Genomic DNA, 23,253 nt, shown 5'->3' on the forward strand with positions numbered 1-23,253 from the left:
CATGTGTGTGACAGATGCCTTTCATACCTTGCCTTACTCCTTATGACACCAGTAAGTGGTATGTACCCTTCATGCTTGATTGTTGGTGAGAAGCCTGCAATGGGAAGATCTGTGGCTTTGTCAGTCTGTGCAGCTGGGAAATCAGAACTGAGATTCGCACGCAGAGAACTAACTGCTTGTCTCAGATTCTCTCTTCCGCCATCACTTTCAGCACTTGCTGTCCATTCTAATCAACTCCAGAAGTTTGAACACAATAACGGCTGCTCCCATCATGCCCCAGAGATTCTGACTCAATTGGTCTGGGGAGGTTGGGGGAAACTCAGGCATTTTTAAAAAGCACCCCTCCCCGCTCAATGCCAGCGTGGTTTCTATTGTGTGTTAGAGTTTGAGGGCTACTGCTCTCTATACTAGTTTGTTATTTAAAAGTGCATGTTTTCCTCTTGTAAGCGACCCCCTTTCCTTGTACGTGTCAACATTATTAACTGCAATATCTATAAACATCTCAAATGCTGACTTGAGAGCAAGCCAAATACTAGGATATTTAAAAACCTTGTCTTGACGTCAAGCATGGAAGATCAAATACACTAACTTTGTGGTTGCTAGTAAGCGTTCCCAGTGTTTGCCGAGCTCCAAAAAAATCATTGTATTTGTTTTTTTGGCATAAAAAACCAGTCAGTTCCACAAACCGCGTTTGCTTCTGATCAAAGGCAATTCTAGGTCACTGGCTGAGTGGGACCCGTCCAGCTCGTTGTGCCGAATCCGATGGTGTCATCTGCTCTGAAGAAAGTGGACAACACGAAGTTAAGCCCTGTTAGCTGAGTTAATATGACTGCACTTCTGTAGGGAGCTAGCCCTGGCAGACTTTTATTTTTCTGTTCTGCTTTAGCCTTCAGACTCATAGCGGGCCCAGGATCTATCAGAGCAACCCGAGGAACTGAGGAACGGTGAATAGATTGGGATGCTTCTGTGAAATGCTGTTGGCCCGAGATAAGACTACCTACAGGCGAAGTTTCTAGAGAAAGGGCTGTGGAGCAAGTGGCATGGGACTTGAACCAGATTCAGCTGGGTTGGGTTTTCCTTTGGCTTGACCTGAGCCGCCTTCGCTAATCTGTTTAAGCCTTTTTTTTTGTTTTTTTGTTTTTTATCTTTAACTTGGAGATAATGTAGCTAATATTAATAATGATAACAGTAATAATTTCCTATTTTACTGTTTTTGAGGACTACCCAAAAATGTAATTATGGTACATAGACCCAATGTTGATGGTTGGGGTTCTTTCTTTCTTTCTTTCTTTCTTTCTTTCTTTCTTTCTTTCTTTCTTTCTTTCTTTCTTTCTTTCTTTCTTTCTTTCTTTTTTTATTGGGGAAGGGGAGCAGGACTTTATTGGGGAACAGTGTGTACTTCCAGGACTTTTTTCCAAGTCAAGTTGTTGTCCTTTCAATCTTAGTTGTGGAGGGTGCTGTTCAGCTTCAAGTTGTTGTCCTTTCAGTCTTAGTTGTGGAGGGCGCAGCTCAGCTCCAGGTCCAGTTGCTGTTTTCTAGTTGCAGGGGGCACAGCCCACCATCCCTTGCGGGACTCCAGTAATTGAACTGGCAACCTTGTGGTTGAGAGGACGCGCTCCAACCAACTGAGCCATCCGGGAGCTCAGCGGCAACTCAGCTCAAGGTGCCGTGTTCTACCTTAGTTGCAGGGGGCGCTGCCCACCATCCCTTGCGGGACTTGACTCGAGGAATTGAACTGGCAACCTTGTAGTTGAGAGCCCACTGACCAATGAGGGAATTGAACCAGCAGCCTTCGGAGGTAGGAGCATGGAGCGCTAACCGCCCGAGCCACCAGGCCTACCCCCGGGGTTCTTTATTTTATACGAGCATAAATGTGAGATAAATAACATGCTCCAGTTGCTCATTAGGGACGAAGCTGGAGTAATCAAGGTAATTAGGGATCCTCTAAAGCAGGGGTGTCCAAACTTTTTTCAATGCTTTTCCACCAATACCATATGCGGTAAAATACACAAACAGCTGGGCCACTCACTCGAGGTGAAGTATGTATTGCCTCACCTGGTTTATTTAAGTAAACTAAATATATTTTTGGAATTTGCTGCGGGCCAATTAACAATGTATCATGGGCCACAGTTGGCCCGTGGGCCGCAGTTTGGACACCCCTGCTCTAAAGGGTTCCGAATTTGATTCTGTTTAAAGCAATTATACCAATTTGTTCTGCATCGATTTGAAGTGACAGTGATGCTTCATGGGTTACAAGTTTCTTTTGTATAAGGCACTAGAGCCCTAGCCAAGAGTTTCTCAAACCTGGACTCGGTTGACACTTTGGGTGGCATAATTCCTTGGTGGTGGCGAGGGGGCTCCGCAGTGCATTGCAGGATAGTTAGCAGCGTCCCTCATTCATGTCAGTGGCACCCTCTCTCCGGTTGTGACAAGCCATAATGTCACCAGACATTGCTGGATGTCTCCTGGGAAGCACCATGGCCTCCCACTGAGCACCGCCATATAAACAGAGGGGCACCTTCATCCCTGGAGAAGATGCTCTTACTTGCTCTTCATGACTCTTTGGGCCTGGGGTAAGCTAGTCCTCATCCTGAAGAAGTTCCTAATCAGATGTGAGGGTTCAAGGAATGTTGAATAGTTTTACCTGCTTTCCAGAGGCTATATTAAAAGGGGGATTTAATTCAAGGTTAGGTTCAGAAGTGAGAGAAAAAGTGCTATGTTTTAGAGGGATGAATATCCACGGTGGGGCCAGTGTGTATCAACCAGAGGCAACAGTGCTGGGATTGAATACTTGTCTGCTCTCAGTGGTCTTAGAACCCCCCCACCTCATCATGCTCCTTTATATTCCTGCTGCGATTGAATGGAGAAACGAATGTCGTGCATTTGGCTAAATTAACCAGTTTGCGCCTGCTGGGAAGGTACAGACCACACCTGTCTTGCTCTTTACTTCACACCCATGGCAGCAAGCGTGCCCATCATGAAGTAGGGATGGGTCAATATTTGTTTTAAAAAATGAATGGACATGCAAATAAATTATGGGGCAGATAAGTAGGTCAAGAGATGTGGGAAAAGTTCTTGTTCTACTATCAGTAGATTGGGCAAGTCACTTCACCTTCCTGAATCCCCTGATCTGAGGAATGGAGGAGAGTTACCTAATGGTTGGAGGTAACCTTGGAGGTTTTTTACAGCTGTGAAATCTCATGGCTTCTGGCCAGGTCCCAGGCAGTGTCGTATAATTGTCGCTACTTTGGTAAGTTGAGCTGTGAGTGCTGACGTACAGGGCAGGCTGGTCTCACTAGTCAGGGTCTGGTGGTCAGAGAATAGTATGGTGATCAGAGAATTTTGGGGCACTGTTACCCAAAAGAACACATGCTACAAGTGGAGACGGAATGAGGAGCAGACAACGGCAAGCTGCTGGAGTACATGATCCTTTCATTATTTATGTTAGGTATTTCTTCTTCAGATAAGAATGAAATGTTAAATGTCTAATATGAAGAGACTGATCAACAACTAGATTGTGTGGAATCGGGAGGGAATCATCACCTGCAGCTAAAGAAAATGTCCTTTCACATGCAGTTCACACATTAGTGTTTCCTTACAGGTAATTTGGAAATAGGTAGTAAATGCATTTTCAATCCACCTTTTAAGATTTATCTTGTGGTAGAAATAGAACAGCCCTGAAAGGTGTTATGTGACTAACACATGAGCTGTTTGTTAATAACAATTTTAGACAGTCACACATCATAACAAGAATATCGAAGTGAATAATTAATATCGGAAAGTCATTTCCCAGACTGAAAGCTGGAAAGACTACTTCCACAGGAAGCCCAATTACCACCCACATAAACCAGTCAGTAAAAGTGACCACAATTTTACACCACTGAAACTTGGAAAGGTAGAGTGCAAGCAGACTGCAAAAAGGCTGCCCATAATCCTAGAGCAAATCCGGATGTGCAAACAACTTGTTTCAAGTTGCCTCCCCGTGCCGATTTAGCCAAGGTTTTGTAGATAATGCTAACTGTAATTTATGGCCGAGGAGAATTAACTTGGCAATACTAAGGGCTTTCTGTGGAAAGTTAGAAAAGGCAGAGGCCCCGGAAAGTTATCAGAAACTTTAAGACAAGTTTGGTTGACGGCAGGTACTGACGATGTGCTTCTTCACAATGGCTGCAGAGGGTGCTTGAGCAGGCATCCTGGCCAGGATTGGTTCTCTGTGTCGCCACACAGCATCGGCCATGGGACAGTGTGGGAGGGGCAGAGTCATGCGGAACGGGGAAGGTGGGGAGCAGGAAAGTACTGAGATCATAGGAAAACGGGTACCGAGTTTTGATGACATTGGGGCTGGGAAAGCCAAAGTAGCCAAGGCTTGGCATGAGCCATGAATCCGCTCCCAGGACAGGTGCTGAAAACAAGGGGGCTTCTGACCATGGTGCACGGCACTGGGGTGACTTAGGGCATGAGGAATTTCTCCCAAATGCAAACATAGAACTTCAGAAACTTCCAGACACTAAGAAAATGGAGAACAAAGAAGGTCCTAGGGTAGAATACATGCAACAATTCCTCTTCCAAGCTCTAGCTGTGTCAGCCTGGCAGGGGGTCAGAGAAACTCTGGGAACTGAAGAGACCAGACTGGGTGGAGTTGGGTCTTGTAACCACCTCAGCTGTACCAGAAATAGTCACAGAACTGCAGAAATTGTTTCATTCAACAAAATAATCTGCTCTCTTTTTGCTGTAAGTGTCATGGTAGGTTATGAGAAGATAAGATTAAGTTAGAAATATCCTTGTTCTTGAGAAGTGTGTTTAATCTAGGGAGGGCAATACAGGCATACATGTCAGATAGAGATGCTGTGGGACTCAGAGGACAGGCTACGTAGCTTAACTTAAAACAATCAACAGGGCTTCTTAGAGGAAATGGCACCTGCCCAGAGTCTGGACACAGCATGAATGAGAGTGAATAAGTAGGGAAAGTGCTGTTGCTGAAAGTGACGTGATAAATAAAGGCAAAATTTGTGGATTAATTTATAGTGTGCATGTGTGTGCGCGCGCGTGTGCGCACGCAATTGCACATTGTGGAAGGGAAGAACTAAAATTTGTTTGTCATTTGGAATTTAATATCAGTGTAGGAAGTAACAGAGACATGAGTGGAATATACGTAGGGGAATACCTAGAAAGCCATTGGTATGTCATGTTAAGAAGTGTGGATTTTATCCAATAGTAGGTGTTAGGCAAGGGTTAAAATCAAGGTCATCCTTTAGATATGGCCACTGAGGAATGTGGAAGATAATTATGAGATTGAGAAATGAGAGGCAAAGAGTTCATTCAGGTGGTCGTTTTTAAATTCAAACGTGGGATAAAAAAATGGGAGGGAAGATGAAAATTAGATACGCATTTAGGAGGTGGAATAACCAGGACTGTGATTCATTGAACGTGGATGTTGTTGGACAAAGCTGACTCCACATCTCTCTGTTTCAAGCTCAGTTGTCTCCAGCTCAGTGAATGTTGGATCCACTGACTGAAATAGAAATGCGGGAGGAAGAGTGGGGGGCTATAGGCTAGGAAAGATAATAGCTGAAATTCTCATAAAATGGCCAAAACATGGATCCGAAAATTGGATCTGAGTGTAAAACCCAACAGAAAATTCAAATATAGAAAAAAAGTTTCTGTGTTAACAGGGAATAAGTGGTTATTTGGGCATAAAGTATTTGTGACTTTTTCAAACTTAATGCTATGCAGGCGGGGGAGCAAACCTTCTAACGTTTCTGTCCATATGGAATTTTATTAGCTCTGTTGGAGAGACAAGTAATTGGATGCTTCTTCTGTTTGGTTGAGGCTAGGATTAGTGTAAGCAATCAACATCATAATATTTTAACAATTACAGATAAGCAAATGTAGATAAGCAATTATAATTTAATAATTGCAGATCACCCTGGAACCTGGATTGATAAAGGAATTTGTTTATGTTGACTCCTAAATTATTTCATGCCCCTTTGAGATCTGCAAAGATTGCATGATGGTGATTTGGAAGGAAGTGCATTCCTCAATATTGGGAGTATTTAGCAGTAAGCTATACAATTACTGGGCATGGATGGTATGATGGGAATCTTTATTGAAGAACAGAGTAGAAGGTTGGATGGACCATTAAGTAAGATTGTTATATTTTCCAGACAAAATTTCAGGAAATAGTGTTTTCTGATTCATTGACTTTATATAAAAAATCAAAAGAGGTGCACAATTAAACCACATTTTAAAAAAATCTAATAAATGCCTTATATACATTAAGTAGGACTGTCTTCATAGGTACATTCACAATTGTCTTAACATTCAAGATTGTTTCCAACTTTAAGATTTGTTGTATCCTCTGTAATTTGTATAGCATTTAGCACATGGTTGGGCACAATAAACGTGTTTAATAGATGCATTGATAATATTGATATCATGGCATTTTACTTAGACTCAAATAATTACTTTTTCCTGAAGAGTTGATAAAGAAAATAGGAAAAGGAACAGGAAAGCAAAGCTAATCCTCTCATTAAATGAAGTCATTTCATGCACACTTAGGCAACACAGCTGCAAATTATTTTGGAAATAGTTTTGAAAGTAGCAGTTCTAAACCCTTGTTACAGCTATAGAAGGTTTCTAGTCTAATAATAGGAAGTGTTAAATTCTTTGCTAAAAGTTTGTTTTCTTAATGAGGTTTTAATAGAATTTTTAGAGTAAAAACAATAATCAGTACTAATAGATTGGAACAGCCTATTATACTCTTTATTTTAGGGTAAAGTATATTTTTACTATGACTCAAGTGTAAGCTCCATAAAGACAAGAATGTTTGTTTTGTTTCATATGCTTAGTACCTCATGTACCTAGTATATTACAGTGACAAATACATTTTTGTTGAATTCAGTTGAAAATCTTAGTCCTATTAAAATGGGTGATATCTAATTACACCACAAAGTCAGGCTAATCTCTGATATGATCTCCCAAGGTCTCAGGACAAAGCGAGAACACCTATATTAATCCAGGACTTGGAAAACCAGCTGTAAGCAGGGTCATAATCACAATAGCAAAACATCTTCTCTGACTTCTGGCTACCATTTGACAATAAACTAGGAAGAGTGTAGCTTCCCACTGTGGAGACAGAGCCCCAGAGGGTAGTTTACAGGCTCTCGGCCTCACGTGGAAAGGTGCTGGCTCGGCTGTGGCTGATTGGCTGTTGGCTGTGGCTGGTTAGCCGATTGGCCGCCGGTATAACTGCTGCGGCTACGGAGGAGAGCCGAGGACTGCCGAGGATTGCTGAAGAGCCGAGCAGAGCCGAGGAGAGCGGAAGAGGAGAGCCGAGGAGAGCGGAAGAGAGGAGAGGAACAGAGTCGAGAGAGTGGAAGAGAGTCGTCGGTCGGTAGGTTGGCGGAAAGGCGGACGGCAGGTTGCATGTCCGGTGAACCCAGCCTCCAGTGAGACCGTGGTGGTATGACTCCCCTACCTATGGCTCCGTGGGTGTTCCTTTTCGGCCTCACCATATCCTGCGTTCTTGTTTGGGGAGCGGGAGCAGAGACCCCGCAGGTCGACCCGCCTGAAAAATGGTGTGGCGACCAGGCCTCTGCGCACGACAAATGGCGCAGCGAGCAGGGTCTCCCACATGACACCCACCCTAAAACAATGACAAAAAGTGCTGGACAACTGGTTTCATGATTGTTCTTAAACTCGTTGGAGAGGTGAGGTTACAGAGCAATGAGCTAGTCTCCAATCTAAAGGGAGATGAGCACCTGTAGAGAGAGAAGAGACTCAGGCACTTGTTTACCTGGGGCAATGTAGCCAGAGACACAGGTAAGAAAAATTCCCCTAGAAGTGTTCATCCACTGGAGACAGTATGGTGACCCTGGAAGCTCCAATATAGGAACAGGTTACACTTCCTGGCGGGCTCTTCTGCATGGACTCTAATAGATGCTCACAAAAAAGACTGGTGAGAGTCCTGAGAAATTATTCCTAGTAGTGCCAGCCTAGGGGGGAGGAGGGACCCCCGCCACTGTGGGAGGGGCATGAAGGCCCCCATTTCACCTGTGTAACAAGAGCCTGGGAGGCAGGGTGGGCAAGGAGCACTCTACCATTTGGGTCACTGGTTAACCCACTGCACCTGGGGGTCGGGATAGAACAAAAAGATCCTCTAAGCCTAGAAGAGGATAAAAATATAATTTGGGAACAAGAGCTGTGGTGGGCCAGGAGCACAGAAGGCCAGATCCCCAAGCCCCAGGGACATAGTGCTTGCCTAAGCCTCAGGTTTATCCAAACTCACAAGAATTCCTCCTCCCATCCCAAGCAGGCTAATAAGCATGGAATAACAATACTGCAGGTGAGGGATAACACATGGAGAAAGGCCCTCTCTGAGGTGCAGTGCTAAGGGAAGACCTAAAACTGGGACTGGGACAGAGATGGAGAAGGAAAAAGAAAACCCTCCGGCAAGCCAGTTACCACCCTTAACACAAGGCAGTGCTAGAGGAAGCTGAAGCTTCTGGTACACTGAAGTAACCATAGCAACAACAAACACCAAACCCACCTCAGCCCTTGCCTTGATTCCCCACACCAGAGACTCAGCAGAAGAAAATAGGAGCTCATTCCGAAGCATAAAAGACAATTTACTCAGTCTTTGCTGTCCTACACAAAATGTGTGGCTTTCCAGAAAAAAATTACAAGGCATACTAAAATGAAACAAAGTAAAACAAACAAACAAACTCACATAACACACTGTCAAGACACAACATAATATACAAAACCAGAGTTAGATATGACACAGATAGTGGAACTAATCAATATAATTTAGTATAACCATGAAAAGGAGGACAAATGTAAGATTAGATGTGTAATTTCAGGAGGGAGATGAATACTATAAGAAAAAATCAAACGGAAATACTAGAAAGATAAAACAGTAACAGAGATGAAGAATTGTCTTTCAAAGTGCATTAGTTTTCTATAGCTATCATAACAGAACAGCACAAATTAGATAGCTTAAAACATTAGAAATTTATTCTCTCCTAATTCTGGAGGCCAGAAATTCAAAGTTAAAGTATCAGCAGGGTTGGTTCCTCTTCAGGGCTCAGAGGGAAAATCTGTTCCATGTCTCTCTGGTAGTTTCTGTTGATTGCTGGCAATCCTTGGTGTGTTTTGGCTTCTGAAAGCACAACTCCAACCTCTATCTCTGTTGTGACATAGTGTTCTTCCTATGTGTCTTCTTTGTCTTCAGGTGACATTCTCTTCTATTTGTCTGTCTCTTTGCCTCTTCAGATAAATTCCCAAGTCATGTTGGATTTAGAGCCTAACTTACTTCAGTGTGGCCTCATCTTAACTAATTACATCTGTAATGACACTATTTCCAAATAAGGTCACATTGTGAGGTTTGGGAAGGGCAGTTTTGGGAGGACACCATTCAACCCAGGGTAGACTCTACCTAGTCAAGGAAAGAATTAGTGAGCCTGTACATAAGTCAATAGAAATTTCCATAGCTAACCACAAAGAGAAGGGATAAATTAGATAAGATGAAATAAATAGATGAAAGAACACAGAATGAAATGTGGGAGAACCATGCAATAATATCAGATGATGAAATATATACATAATTGAAATCCCAGAAGGAAACGGCAGAGAAAATAGGGATAAGAAACATGTGAAGAAGTAATGGCTGAGAATTTTTCAAAATAAATGATAGGCACCAAAATATAGATCCATGAAGCTCAGAGAACACTAAGCATAATAAATGAGATAGACAGATAGATAGATAGATAGATAGATAGATAGATAGATAGATAGATAGCACCAGGCATATCATATTCAAACTGTAGAAAACTAAATATAAAGGGAAAATCTTAAAGACATTTAGAGAAAAATGATACATAATGTAGAAAGAAACATAAGCATTAAAAAAGACTTCTCATCAAAAACCATGGAAGGCAGAAGATAATGAATCGACATCTTTAATTCTTGATGTAAACAAACAAATCTGTCAACCCAGAATTCTGTACCCAGAAAAAATACCTTTCCAAAATTACAATTAACACCACATGTCATGGTCAAAGCTGAATTGTACACCACAAATAATGACTTTTACTGTATGAAATCAAGACATCATTTTTTAATACTTTAAAGCTGCTAAAAAAGTGTGTAAAACACTATTTTTAACAACATTCACAACATTAAGAGCACTGGAATTTCAAATGCCCTCTCTCCATTTCTCCTTGCTCTTCCAGGGACTTTCAAGGATGTACTAGGAGTGCAAACATCTTCCAGGCTCTTTTAGGGCAACCCCTTCTCTGTCATCTGTTTAGGATCAGCTTCATAGGTCACAGGGCCCCACATTTAGAACAGCCTTGTGCTGGATTTCACACTCTGTTTGTTGATGCCTTGAATTCTTAGTAGTTTTTTTTTTTTTTTTTTTTTTTTTTTTTTTTTTTTTTTAAACAAAGGACTCTCATTTTGTGCACTGGACCCTGAAAATTATTTAACCCATCCTGCCTTTGACCCTCAACAAGCAGATCTCAGTATTAAATGAGTGTGCACCTCCTCACATGTCAACTTTGATTTGCCACAATGAAATATAGGGAAAGAACTCCTTTTTCATTGTGTTCAACTCTGTTTCTAGGACACATAGTAGCATCATCTGTCCTTTCACTCTTGTAATATCCTCAACAACACAGCTCTTAACTCTCTTAGTTCATTACAGCTGCCCTCTTTTTAGAAACCTGGTACCAGTTTCCTGGGGGAATGGGGAGATAATCTGAAGAACAACATTTTGTGTCTCATTCAAAATTATACCTCCCTTCTGACTTTTATTAGAAGACTTATGGCAAGTGATTCTCTTGCTCGGTGTCAGATTAAGATCACTGGGAGCTTTTAAAAATTAATTTTGGAACAGAACAAATGAATTGGAATTTCTGGAAATGGGCTAGGCCTTTCACAAATTGTTCCACTCTTCTGAGTTATTCTAACTTGCAGCCAGGATTGAGAACCATTGTCCCACATCTAGCTTTTACATACCAACATTCCCTTCCCTCTGGTAGACTTCTGCTTCATCCATTATTTGGCTGTGTGTATGTATATGTGTGTGTGTGTGTGTGTGTGTGTGTGTGTGTGTGTGTGTGCACGCACGAGCTTGCGCGCGCACACACACATGGGGGATTGTGTTAAGATTTACACCCCCTGGACCATATCCAGTCATTTTGTAGATGTGTAAAATTCAGATTGGGCGGCTCCTGTGGCCTGCAGGCACACACACTATGAAGGAATTTGTATGATGATGAACATTTCTTTTAGGATCACACTCTGTGACCCTTTTAGAGTTATTATGAAGTTTCAGCACAATTAAATGCTGGAAAGAATGCAAAAGTCAAGCCCAGACCCTAGGAGTGGAGAATTATGGTGGAATTGAGAAAGCTTTAATGAGGAATCTGTAGCAGCATAATGGACAACTGGAACTAGTTTGAACTGGTACCTCTTAAAATAAGTATTTTATTATAAGGATATGTATTATTGTAGATTTAAATATATATATATATATATATATATATATATATATATATATATATATATATATAATAGTTTTCAAATGTATTCATAACAATCATCTCATTGAATCCTCATAATACTCTGTAAAATAAGGATTATTATTCTTACTTTATAGATGGAAAAATTGAAATTCAAGGATGTTAATTCACATGCCCAAATCATATATTTTTTATATTTGTCAGGAACAAACATGAAAGTTGTTAAAATGGACATTTGATCATTTGATGGCCTTTCTGTGGAATGTTGGGTGTTTTTATAAAGTAATCTGAACTTTTCATTGACTGAGTATTTTACAGCTAAGTTGTAGGAGACTGAGAAGAACACAAATGATTCTTGTGTCTGTAAATGCGTGGTGGATTTGCAGTTGATTTCTACCCTGTGGAATAGATGACTCAAATATCACATCCTATAACTGGTGAGTAGTGACCCATTTTGCACCTTTTAGTAAATTTATTTCAGCAGTCTTGATTGCTTGTATTTGTGTCTGGGTTCAGATTTTCCTTTGAACTGGTTTTAACATCTTACAGGTTTCCTCATTAATTAATATGCTAAATTTTAAAATTTAACTGTTTATTGTATATTTGCATGAAAGTCAGAATTTTTCCCTTATCTAATAATGGACTTGAATTCAAGTCTTCTGCTTCCAATCCCAGGGTTTATTAACTATGGAAATTCAAAGGAGCTAAATAAATCTTGCTTCTATAAACTTTTAAGTCCACAAAAGACCACCCAAATCACATTGACCAGACATATTGCAGCAAGGGAAATGCCACTTTGACAGCAAAAAATATTTACACACATACACAGATAATTAAAAAAAATGAAATGATCTTCATTCACAGATGATATGATTGCATAACTAGACAATTCAGAAGAATCTATAGATAAAAAATTTGCATTAATAATAATAATCCATTTTAGCAAGGTCTCAGGATACAATAAACAAATAGAAAAATAGAATAAAAAGATACCATTTATAATTGAATTGAAGCATATAAAATAGTTAGGAATAAATCTAATGATAGATGCACAACTATCTACACAGAAAACTGTAAAACAGTGGGAGAAATAAAGAAGGCAAATAAATATGCATGTATTCAGAAGATCCAGTTGTTAACAGATTATAATCCATCCCACATTGATCAATAGATCAAATGCAATATCTGGAGATACTTTCTGGAAACTGGCAAGCAGATTTCAAAACTTATTTGAAAATACAAAGGGCATAAATTAGCCAAGAAAATCCAGAAGAACAACAACCAAATTGGGGCATGTAGAATCCCAGGTATTAAGATTTCTTAGAATGCTGCAGTATTTATGACAGTGTGGTATTAACATAAAATAGACAAATAGAACAGAATAGTAAGTATAAAAAAAGAACATACGTGTGTGGTCATTTGATTTATTACAAAGGTGAGACACTGGAGTACAGAAAAGGGTGGTCTTTTCGATAAATGCGGGCAAGTCAATATGGTATCTCTAAGGAGCACCATTCCTCTCTCTGCTGTCAATGCCTGAAAAGACCACCCCAAAACTTGTTGATTAAGGAAACTAAGTTTATTAGATCTATGTTTGGTATGAATCAGAAAAAGATATTTGGGGCTTTAGGATTTGAACCTAAATGGTGAAAGCTAGGTCTTTCATGACTGGGAACTGATGATTAGAAAAATCCATGACATAATAGTTTCAGATTGGTTCAAGAGGGAATCTTGAAGTGAGTCTAAATAAGTAAACTGATTTTTGATAAGTGAACTCTTGCTCAGGTGAGAAATCTATTACCCTGATGGAGAAATATATCCTAGATATGCAAAATATTTGCAGGGAGAAATTGCTTTGCAGGAATCCCTGGACCAAATAGTTAATTCATGTCCCTATTGGCCTCAGTTCTCTGTGGTGCTAAATAAGTCTGTGGATGCAGTTGTTACTACTCCCACCTCCTACCTCACCCCATACACAAAAATCAGCTCCAAATGGTATGTAGTTCTACATTAAGTAAAATTAAGTAAATCTTCTAGAAGAAGACATAGGAGAATGGTTTCATGAGCTTCAAATAGTCAAGGATTTCTTAAATCAGATACAAAAAGCTAATTACCCACAATCGAGTAAAAAAGGGGATAATTGAGCTACATTGCATTAAGAACTTTTGTTCAGTCAAAAGAAAACATTAAAAGAGTGAAAAGTAAAAAACCAGTAGAAAAAGTGAGCAAAAAATTTTGAATAGGAACTTGACAGAGAGTATATCCAAATGGTTATTAAAGCTGAGAAAAATTATGTCTTGTAACTCAGCAACTCCACTTCTCTCATATACACCTAAAAGATGTACTATATGTAGTCACTAAAAGACGTGTATTTACTATACTGCGTTTCTTGGGAAATAAGACCTAGCCGGACAATCAGCTCTAATGCGTCTTTTGGAACAAAAATTAGTGTAAGACCCACTCTTATTTTACTATAATATATTATATTATATAAGACCCGGTCTTATTTTACTATATTATATTATAGTAATATAAGACCGGGTCTTATATTATAGTAAAATAAGACCGGGTCTTATAATCATTTTTGCTCCAAAAGACGCATTAGAGCTGATTGTCCGTCTAGGTCTTATTTCCCAGGAAACAAGGTATATAGTGTCTAGGTTTTCCAGGTGGGAATTCCTGCCTGTTCTCAGGAATTTTTTCACTTTCCCTTTCCTGAATCCCGAGAAAAGTTGGTTGGGAAATCGGGAAAATCGGCTCATTGAACCCAGGTGGTTGGTATTATCGGCCGTCACTTTGTGGAAATGATTCATCGTGGAGAACAGAAAACAGTTTATATCTTGGGATTCGAGAATGGGAAAGTGAAAAAAATTCCTGAGAACTGGAGGAAATTCCCGCCTGGAAACCCTAACAGTGTCAAATGGCTACTAGACCTATCAGGGGGAATCACCTTGTAAATTATGTAACCACTGTATTGTACATCTGAAACTAATATGATGTTGAATGTCAAATGTAATTGAAAAATATTTGTAAATTAAAATAATAGATATAAAGAGACATAAAGACAACTGAAAAATAAAAAGACATGCCCAATAATTTATACTTATAGAAGAGTATAAAGTTGTGGTATATCTATACAGTGGAGAAGGAATGAGTATGAATAATGTATTGCTTCATATAATAATATGAATGACTCTTAAAAACATAATGCTAAGCAAAAAGAAATCAAACACAAAAAAGGATAGACTGAATCTAATTATATAAACTTCAAATATAGGCAAATTTAATCTATAAGTCATAGTAATGTTTACCTTCGGTAGGATCTTGAAGAGGACATTCAGAGCTTCTGCAACGTTAGACCTTTTCTATTTTGTGGTCCATGTACAGGTTATGCTTTCAGAGTGTTCATTTTGTGAAAATGTAATAGGCTGAATTTACAAGACATGTGTAGTGGAAGGCGGGAGGAAGAAAGGAAAGGAAGGGAAGACTGCAGGAAACCACTTTCTAGGATCTTCAGTGTAATAGTTATCATTTAACAAAAAGCTATACGGTAAAAGGGTAGCACACTTTACTGACTTTTCACACAAAGCAAAACAAATTAAAGGAGGAGGATGTTGATCTCGAGTGAGCATAGCTTGTTCACCTCTCTTTCAGTTCTTAGAACTCGCCTCTGGAATATTTTTCTTGGTGTCAAGCTTAATCCTTAGTACCTCATTAAAGAAGCATTTACAGCTAGATGGGTGCTATTTCTCTTCACCTGGAGCCAAATTTCCATCTTAATTGACAGCCCAGCTCCTGCGCTCCTTATTTCCCATGTACAGTTCGAATGAAAGAGCATGTGTGCTGAGGTTGAAGCTCAGGAATGGATGTTTGGAGTTCCTGGAGTCGTTCTTCACTCTATGAAACCTGAATTCATCCATGCCGTCCGTGGAACATTTGCTGCAAGGTGACTCTTAACATGGGTTTCAGCTGACATCCTTTCTGCTAGTTCCAGAAATACAAATTAGCCTGTGTTGGCAGAAGATGAGGGGCTGCTCTTTTAAGCAGTCTTTCATTCTGCAGTTTTATTTTCCATTCATCTTGCCAAGAGAGTATCTTTTTCCAGAAGTTTCTCCTCTGCTCTCCCTGCCCTCCTCTTCTTTCATTTTTTTTTTTTTTTTCCTTCTGAGATCCAACTATATCTTTCCTGGAGCCTCTTGCTGTTTCTTATCCTCATATATTCTTACACTGCTGATTTCTTTCATCTCTACACTTTTATCTCTGATTTTCACATTCTTGGCCAGCAGTAAAAATGTTTATGAATTAAGTGCAACCCAAGTTGGTAAATTACATGTTTTGTGCAACAAAGTTTCATTTACCGTTTAGGTTTTCTTGAATCTCATACGTTTGAGATGTAGATTATCAGACCAACAATTGCTCATTACCAAATATTGATTGTCTGTACCCTGTGTGTAATGAGAATTTTATTTTCCCTTGCCTCATAAAATATATCAATATGAGGATATAACCATCTCCCACATTCCTCTACCTTTAAAATTTAGCCCCTCCAAGCTCACACTGTTATGCCTATATTCAGGAAGCCTCACTCAGTGTTATAACCCGCCGCCCAGTGTGTGCGTGAGTTTAAGAGAAGCTGTCGTTGGTGTTGGTGGCAGTAGAATGGGGCAAAGCCAGGGCTGGTTACACTCCTGACTCCCCGTTGCCACCTCCTTCTTCTGATTCTGCCATAATGGCTCTGGGTTTATCTTGTTTACAACTTTTGGACTTTGGAAGTCTCTTTATTATCAAAGGCCTTGCCATTTACGCACAGGAAGGATGACTGCGCAGCACTGGGGTCTGTGGTTAACCTGCCCTGTTTGGATATCTACAGGGAGGGAGGAAAGGACGGTGGTTTGAGCCCCGTGGAAACCCTGCCTGCTGACCTGGAACCCGGGCATTGGTTGAGACTTTTTGTGGCATTACCTCACGCCTCTCCAGTTTAAACTGAAAAACAAAATCCAACAAAACAAAACAAAAAAACACTATCTCTGTCTCCTTTTTGCTTTTTGTTTTTGTTTTTTGTTTTTTGTTTTCTATGGGGTTGAAATATCCAAGCCTCGCCACAAGGCACATTGTTGTTTGGTCCTTTCTTAATACAATGTCTTAAATGCAATGCTGTTCTTGAGCACAAAACAGGCATCTTTATGATGTTATGGGTAAGTTCCATAACATCCCTCCCCAAATCCTGCTTTTATTTCCCGTCTGTTAGAAGTCAGTAAGGCTTTTATGGAGAAAGAGCTCTCAAATGAGTAACATCGAACAACTTTATTTTCTTTTTCATGTTTTATTTCTAGTACCACTCGAACCTAATTCAATTATAAAATAAATAAAAGAGGAGATGGATGTTGGCACTCCTGGCTAGAATTAGAGGTTCCAGATTTATAGTCTACTGTATTTTAAACACTGGTTAGTTTTCCATATTTGTTTTTAATCTGGACAAATCAGTGGCCGAGAAATCCAGGGAACTCTTAGAATTGAAATTTCAACTCTCTGTCTGTGTCTTTTAAGGAGTTTCTATTCATTTTGGGGAGGGGTGGAACCTTAGCTAAGATTGTGTTATGTCATTTGGGTTCCATGCCATGAGAATGACTTGTAGGAAAGAGGTGGTTGCAGCCAATTTTTCTGTGTAGATTCCGTTTTTGGAATACAAAGAAGAAGCAAAGGAGAGGCGGAGGAGGAGGAAGAACAGGAGGAGAAAGAGAAGTAAAAACTCTGTATCATACTTACTCTGCTATAGTGAAATGTTATAATAATAATCTAGGATCTCACTCCTTCCAGTGTTGCTTCGAGAAAACATGGATATAAATAACCATAAAGGCTTTCTCTAAACAGAAAAAAAAATCAAACCTTAAATGAGATGAAATATTTAGGTTAAGAGTAGCTAGTCCATTTGCATGCACCTGCCCAGAAGTGGGCTCTGGTTAGAGAAGGAAGCAGATGAAAATAACTACGTGGATGCAGAGTGGGCAGTTTCATGATCATTTGTGTGACTGGTCTCTTGATGTTCTAGTTCCTTGAACTTTCGTCTTCCAAAGAGATACAGATGACCACTTAATGGGAATTTAGGACTATATACATCATTATAATTTTGATTAATCTTTTGCTTCTAATGTGCTAAAGTTTTCATGAGAGTTATAGATTAATCATTGAATATTATAATAATATTTTATGTATAGTGCTCTGACATCACTTAAATACGTTCCTACATAGTACATAGTTTTAGCCTCAAAACTATCAAGAGAGGTGGGTAAAGCAAGAACAATTATCTGTATTTTACGAATAGCAACTTGAAGCTTCAAGATATTGTGACTTTTTTATCTCCAAGGTCATATTCTACAAAACGATGGGCAGTGTGTTATAACAGTATAACTCGCTCTGGTATTATTAACTTCAAAAGTTTTAAGTAAATTTTTTTAAAATTCCACTTACTTTTTTCAATTCCTCCCCTCATCCTTCCCTCCACCCCCAATTTTTTTAAAAAAGGAATTCTCTGTAACCAGCTGGTGATCATGTTCAACTTTGTGGAACCAGGAAAAAAAAAAAAAAAAAACCTGAAAGAAAAAAAAAAGCAAAATGTTACCTTCTTTAACTGAACTGATTTAAGACATAACAAAGGAAATGGAAAAAATTGGGCTATCCTGACAGATAACTTTGTTTGCCAAACTACAGGCAGATCAGGATTTAAGAAGCTTAAACTCCTGGAAAATAAGAGAATAATTCCAACTGGAAATTTTTTTTACAAATGACTTTCAAAAGTAGGACACTACAGAACAATGAGATGGTACAAATACAAAAGTTAAAGAGACCATAATTAATTAGACTCTTGGGTACACTTACTAACATCTAAAAGCAATCTGTATGTGTTGGTAAACATTGTTATTGTCAGCGGTGCAGAAAGATTATATACCCTTAACAGTTTCAAATAGTCTCTTCCAGAGTATGACTATTAAAACCCACTGAAATCCATAGGGCTGCAGTATAAATACAGATATATAAACATGCATGCATTAAATGTCTTCAACAGTGACCAAAATGTTAAATTGATTTTATGAGAAGTTGGTTTTCCAGCCACTGAGTGGCTGTAAATGTTAAGTGTTTTTACAGGTTGTTGCTTTCCCAGCTGCTGAGCTGCCTTAAATGTTATCTCTCTCTCTCTCTCTCTCTCTCTCTCTCTCTCTCTCTCTCTCTCTCTCTCTCTCTGGCCCTTGCTTTTCCAGCTGTTAAACCTCTCTGTACATTTTTATGAAGTTTTTCCTCATTCTTTTACTTGCTAAATCTATTTATATTTTACTCACAAAAGCAAGTGCAAAATTGTCTTGGCATCGTCCAACTTTTATATTTATTGTATTTTTTTAAACTGCAAATAAAAATTCCATCCCTATTTCAGTGCTTTCCAGAAAGTAGGGGCTCTACTTATAATGAATACAAGATGAACATTACGAGTTCATCTCAGAATTTAGATACCACAAAAGCACTCTGCTTGTGGTGCATGCAGTGGAAACACTGTTCTTGTGGTATTTCCATTGGAAATATTGTACTTGTGGTATTTTTCAATGGAAAAACTATTACTGTGGCATTACTGAGTGCTGCAGGAAATGCTGGCTGAAGTCTTGTAACAAATGGCTGAGGGAAAGAGAGGGATGCTAAACAAGAGAGTTAAATTAAGGTAGCGACAGATGGAAGCAAAGGGTTAAAAAAGGGGATGGTGATAATGATGGTGATGGTGATGGTGGTGATGGTGGTGAAGGTGATGGTGATGATGGTGATGGTGATGGTAATGGTTGGTGATGGTGATGGTTGTGATGGTGATGATGATGCTGTTTTAGTTGAGAATTCAAAATCAAGTCCCTGTTATTTTACATATGAGAAAAGGGAAATTTTTTATAATTAACAGAAGTTTTGTAAAACAAAACAAAACAAGAACCACAACAGCAACAATAAACCTGAGATAAAAGGGGGATTAGAACTAAGACTTGCACGTGATAGTAGAATGAAAATCATCATCATCATCATCATCATCATAACAACAACAATAAAAAGAAAAGTGAGATCATAAACCATGGGGGTTGCGCTTTATAGTTCTATCCTAGTATCTGTTCACAAGCTCTGGAAATAAGTGCTCAAGGGAAAAGACAAGTAAAAGGTAGATGTTAAAAGAAAACGACCCAAGGGAGAATTTCCTGCAGCATTTTCCCAATCAAGTTTGAGGCTGGACTTCTGGGTTGAAGTCAACTAGCTTAAAATAATTCCCTAGCTCCCTAGGCTTTCCTGAGTGTGGCGTGGGCTTAGCGCTTCTCTTTCTTACCCAGCACTCCCCACAGGAGCCTCTGCTTCTGTTGGGCAGAATTCTCACCATTTCTCACTCCGGCCTGGCTGCTTCTCACATTTGGTTTCCTACGTGATCATCGCTCCTGGGACAGCCTTCACTGATCTGCATTCCTCTGGTGCTTCAAGGCAAGGTCAATGTCCAACCCATCCGGTGAAGCCTTTCTGACTCCACCAGCCCCCATTGGGTAAGCCACTTTTCAAACTTGATCTTGGAGGTATCTCTCTACATTTCCATTTTTGATGGTGTTTTGAGGGCCGGCGCCATGCTTCCTCCTTCTTGCGCCCCTTGCACAGCTCTGAGCACTGAGTAGGTGCTTATTGTTGGTTGCTTAACTGAGGTAAAGCAAACATGACATTTCAGTGTGTGTGAAGCCTCATGGAATGGTTATTTTAGCTATGATAGCACTAGCTGCTACAATAGGGAACCCCCCAAATTGCAGAGCCTAACACAATAGCAGCTTATTTCTTGTTCATATCGCCTTTCTATGTGGGCGTTTCTGGTGGAGTGGCTCTTTTCTAAGTAGTGACTCAGGGACCCAGGCTCCTTCCACCTTGTAGACGCTTGGTTTTCAATACATGGCTTTCAGAGTTGCCCAGGGATGGTCTCTGTGCCAGCCAGCTGGAAGGGGAGAGGGTGGCGGAGGGCTGTGTATGCAAGGTGTCTATAGAACTGACCTAAAGGGTAGCATCTATGACTGTATTTTGTTGGTCAAAACTTTGTTCACATGTTATTTTGGGATGAATTATGTACCCCTCAAATTCATATGTTGAAGTCTTAACCTTAAGTCTTAAAAGTACTCAGAATATGACTGTATTTGGAGATAACATCAATAAGAGGTAACTAAGTTAATATGAGGTCATGGGTGGGGGCTCTATTTCAGTGTGACTCGTGTCCTTATAAGGAGAGGAGATTTGGACACAGACACATACAGAGAGAAGACTGTGTGAGGGCATAGGGAGAGGATGGCCATCTATAGTCCAAAAATACAGGCCTTGGAAGAAACCAGCTCTGCTGACACCTTCATTTCAAACTTCTAGCCTCCAGAACTGTAAGAAAAAACACACGTCTGTTGTATAAACTACTTAGTATGCAATACTTACATATGGCAGCCAAAACAAACTAATATTCAGGGGCATACCTACTTTGCAAGGGATGCTGGGAAATGTAGTCTTGCTGTGCAGTGAATATATATATGTATGTATATATATATGGAGAGAAAGAGAAAGAGAGACAAAGATACAGAGACATAAAGACAGAGAGAAGCCAGCTCACATGCTAGGAAGACCCAGGGCAAGGAATAACTCATTCTGTCTGAATCCCACAACAACAAAAACATGGTTTGAACTAAATCCTGAGGCAGCATAGTGTAAGTTAAAATGCCTGAACTTTGGGACATGAGTGTCTGCCATTTGTTTAGAAAAATAAATTTGGGGAAATTGCTTAGTTTAGTGGTTAAGGATACAAACTCTGGAGTCAGATTGCTAGAATTTGAATCCCAGCTCTATCACTAATTGTATAACCTTGGGTAATTTATGTAACATCCCTGTCCCTTATTTTTTCAATTATAATATGAAGATAAAAATAAATAGACCCTATGACATAGGTTTTGTGAGGGGATTAATTAGTCAGTGCATGCCAGGCACTAAGAACTGTGCTTCTATTGTTACTACTTAGCCTCCTCGTGCCTCTGTTTATTCTCTGTGAGATGAGAATGGCGTAAGCATTTAGGACTGATTGGAGCATCACATTGAAGACTGCGTGTGTCACATGTAGCCAGTGAATTTCAACTAGTGACATGGGCTCCGCAAACGTTGTCTGCTCATCAATTCACGCATTGATTCCAGAGCCGTGGATGCAGATTACCCTCTACATAGACTGCCTTTCCCTTTATGCCTTTCCCGTTAAATACATGAGTTTGACTTTATACAGATTAGAATCTGAATGGTAGATTTAAAGGGAGCATCAATCACATATTTAGTGTTTTCAGATCCTGTAACTAGTTATTTTGCTTTTCATTTGCATGAGCCTCTATGCTTACAACAATTGAAATTAGGGTGTGTGAATCAGTGTGCTATGAGCGTGTGTGTGTGTGTGTGTGTGTGTGTGTGTGTGTGTATCCTCTTGCAATTTTAGCTACAGTATATGATGACACTTAAAATATATAATTGCTCGAGAGAACAGGTACAAAAAATTCTACAGTTCTCTTTATTACGCCTTAATCAGAATTACTTTTAGCATTGTTACTTATGTCCCACTTCATTTAAAAATATGTTGTTGGTGGCTTAAAGAGATGCATAAAACAAAACAAAAGTAAAGATAAAATAAAAAAGAGCAGATAAAAAATAAAAGCGGCAAAATGAGGAAAAGTCAGAAGTTTCATAGATACATCAAATTCATACTGTAGGTCAATCCATAATGTAGATAGAGGGGAACCACCAAAATTGTTTCGGAGCAACCTAGTAGGTAGACCAAAGAGGGAAAAATGATCAGGTTCCATTAATATTCATAGGGTTTATCAGATAAAATTAAGCATGTCAAATACACACTTTTGCCCACTCGTTTAATAGTCTTACCTTCTTTGAACTCACAGGTTTTCTAAACCTCTTTTCTGTACATAGCTTTTAAATTTATGTTTAGTTATCTTTATCTGTTGTGAAACCACAAGATCCATGAACAGAGGCCTTAGGGTATTAATTTTTGTATAACACTGTGCTTCACAAGTTATAGGACTTCCATAAAATGTTTGTACACTGAATGAATTGACGAAACTTTAAGATATATGTCAAAAGAAAGAAACTGCTTGAGTGAACTTCCCGCTGTCAAAGTAAATGGGCTGGGAAGACAGGCTGAATGGTAAACTGTGTTGGGAAAAATGAATGTTATAAGTGGATCTCCCTGTGTGTATCCATAATTACTATGGTGATTTATTTTCATTTTCACATGAGGGGCTAAGAATAGTGCTGTTGAAGACAATACTTGCCAAGAATGGATAAATGATTGAATTCAATTCTTCATTGTAAAGATCAATGACTATCTAAATCTTAATAGGATGATGACCTGACTTTAAAGCAAATGGCCATTTGCTCTAAAACGAACGGTTAGAGTCACATCAAGTTGCAAGTTCCCTATTAAGTTAAGTGTCTTTAAGTATATTTCCAATGATTAATAGCGCTCTCTGGCATTTATTATTGTATCCGAGGTTTAGAAGTGTCTAGTCAAATCATTGCATTTGTACTATTGTAGACAGTATTATTTTGGCCTTTCATCGCAGAACTCTGTGTAATGTGTATCTGAGTTGGAACTACTTTGCACATTGTATCCGTTCTCCTTTTCTTTCATATATGCATTCCGCAAGCACCT

This window comes from Rhinolophus sinicus, chromosome 12 (assembly GCF_057876585.1).
Source record: "Rhinolophus sinicus isolate RSI-liver-muscle chromosome 12, RSI-T2T, whole genome shotgun sequence".
Classification (NCBI taxonomy): Eukaryota; Metazoa; Chordata; class Mammalia; order Chiroptera; family Rhinolophidae; genus Rhinolophus; species Rhinolophus sinicus.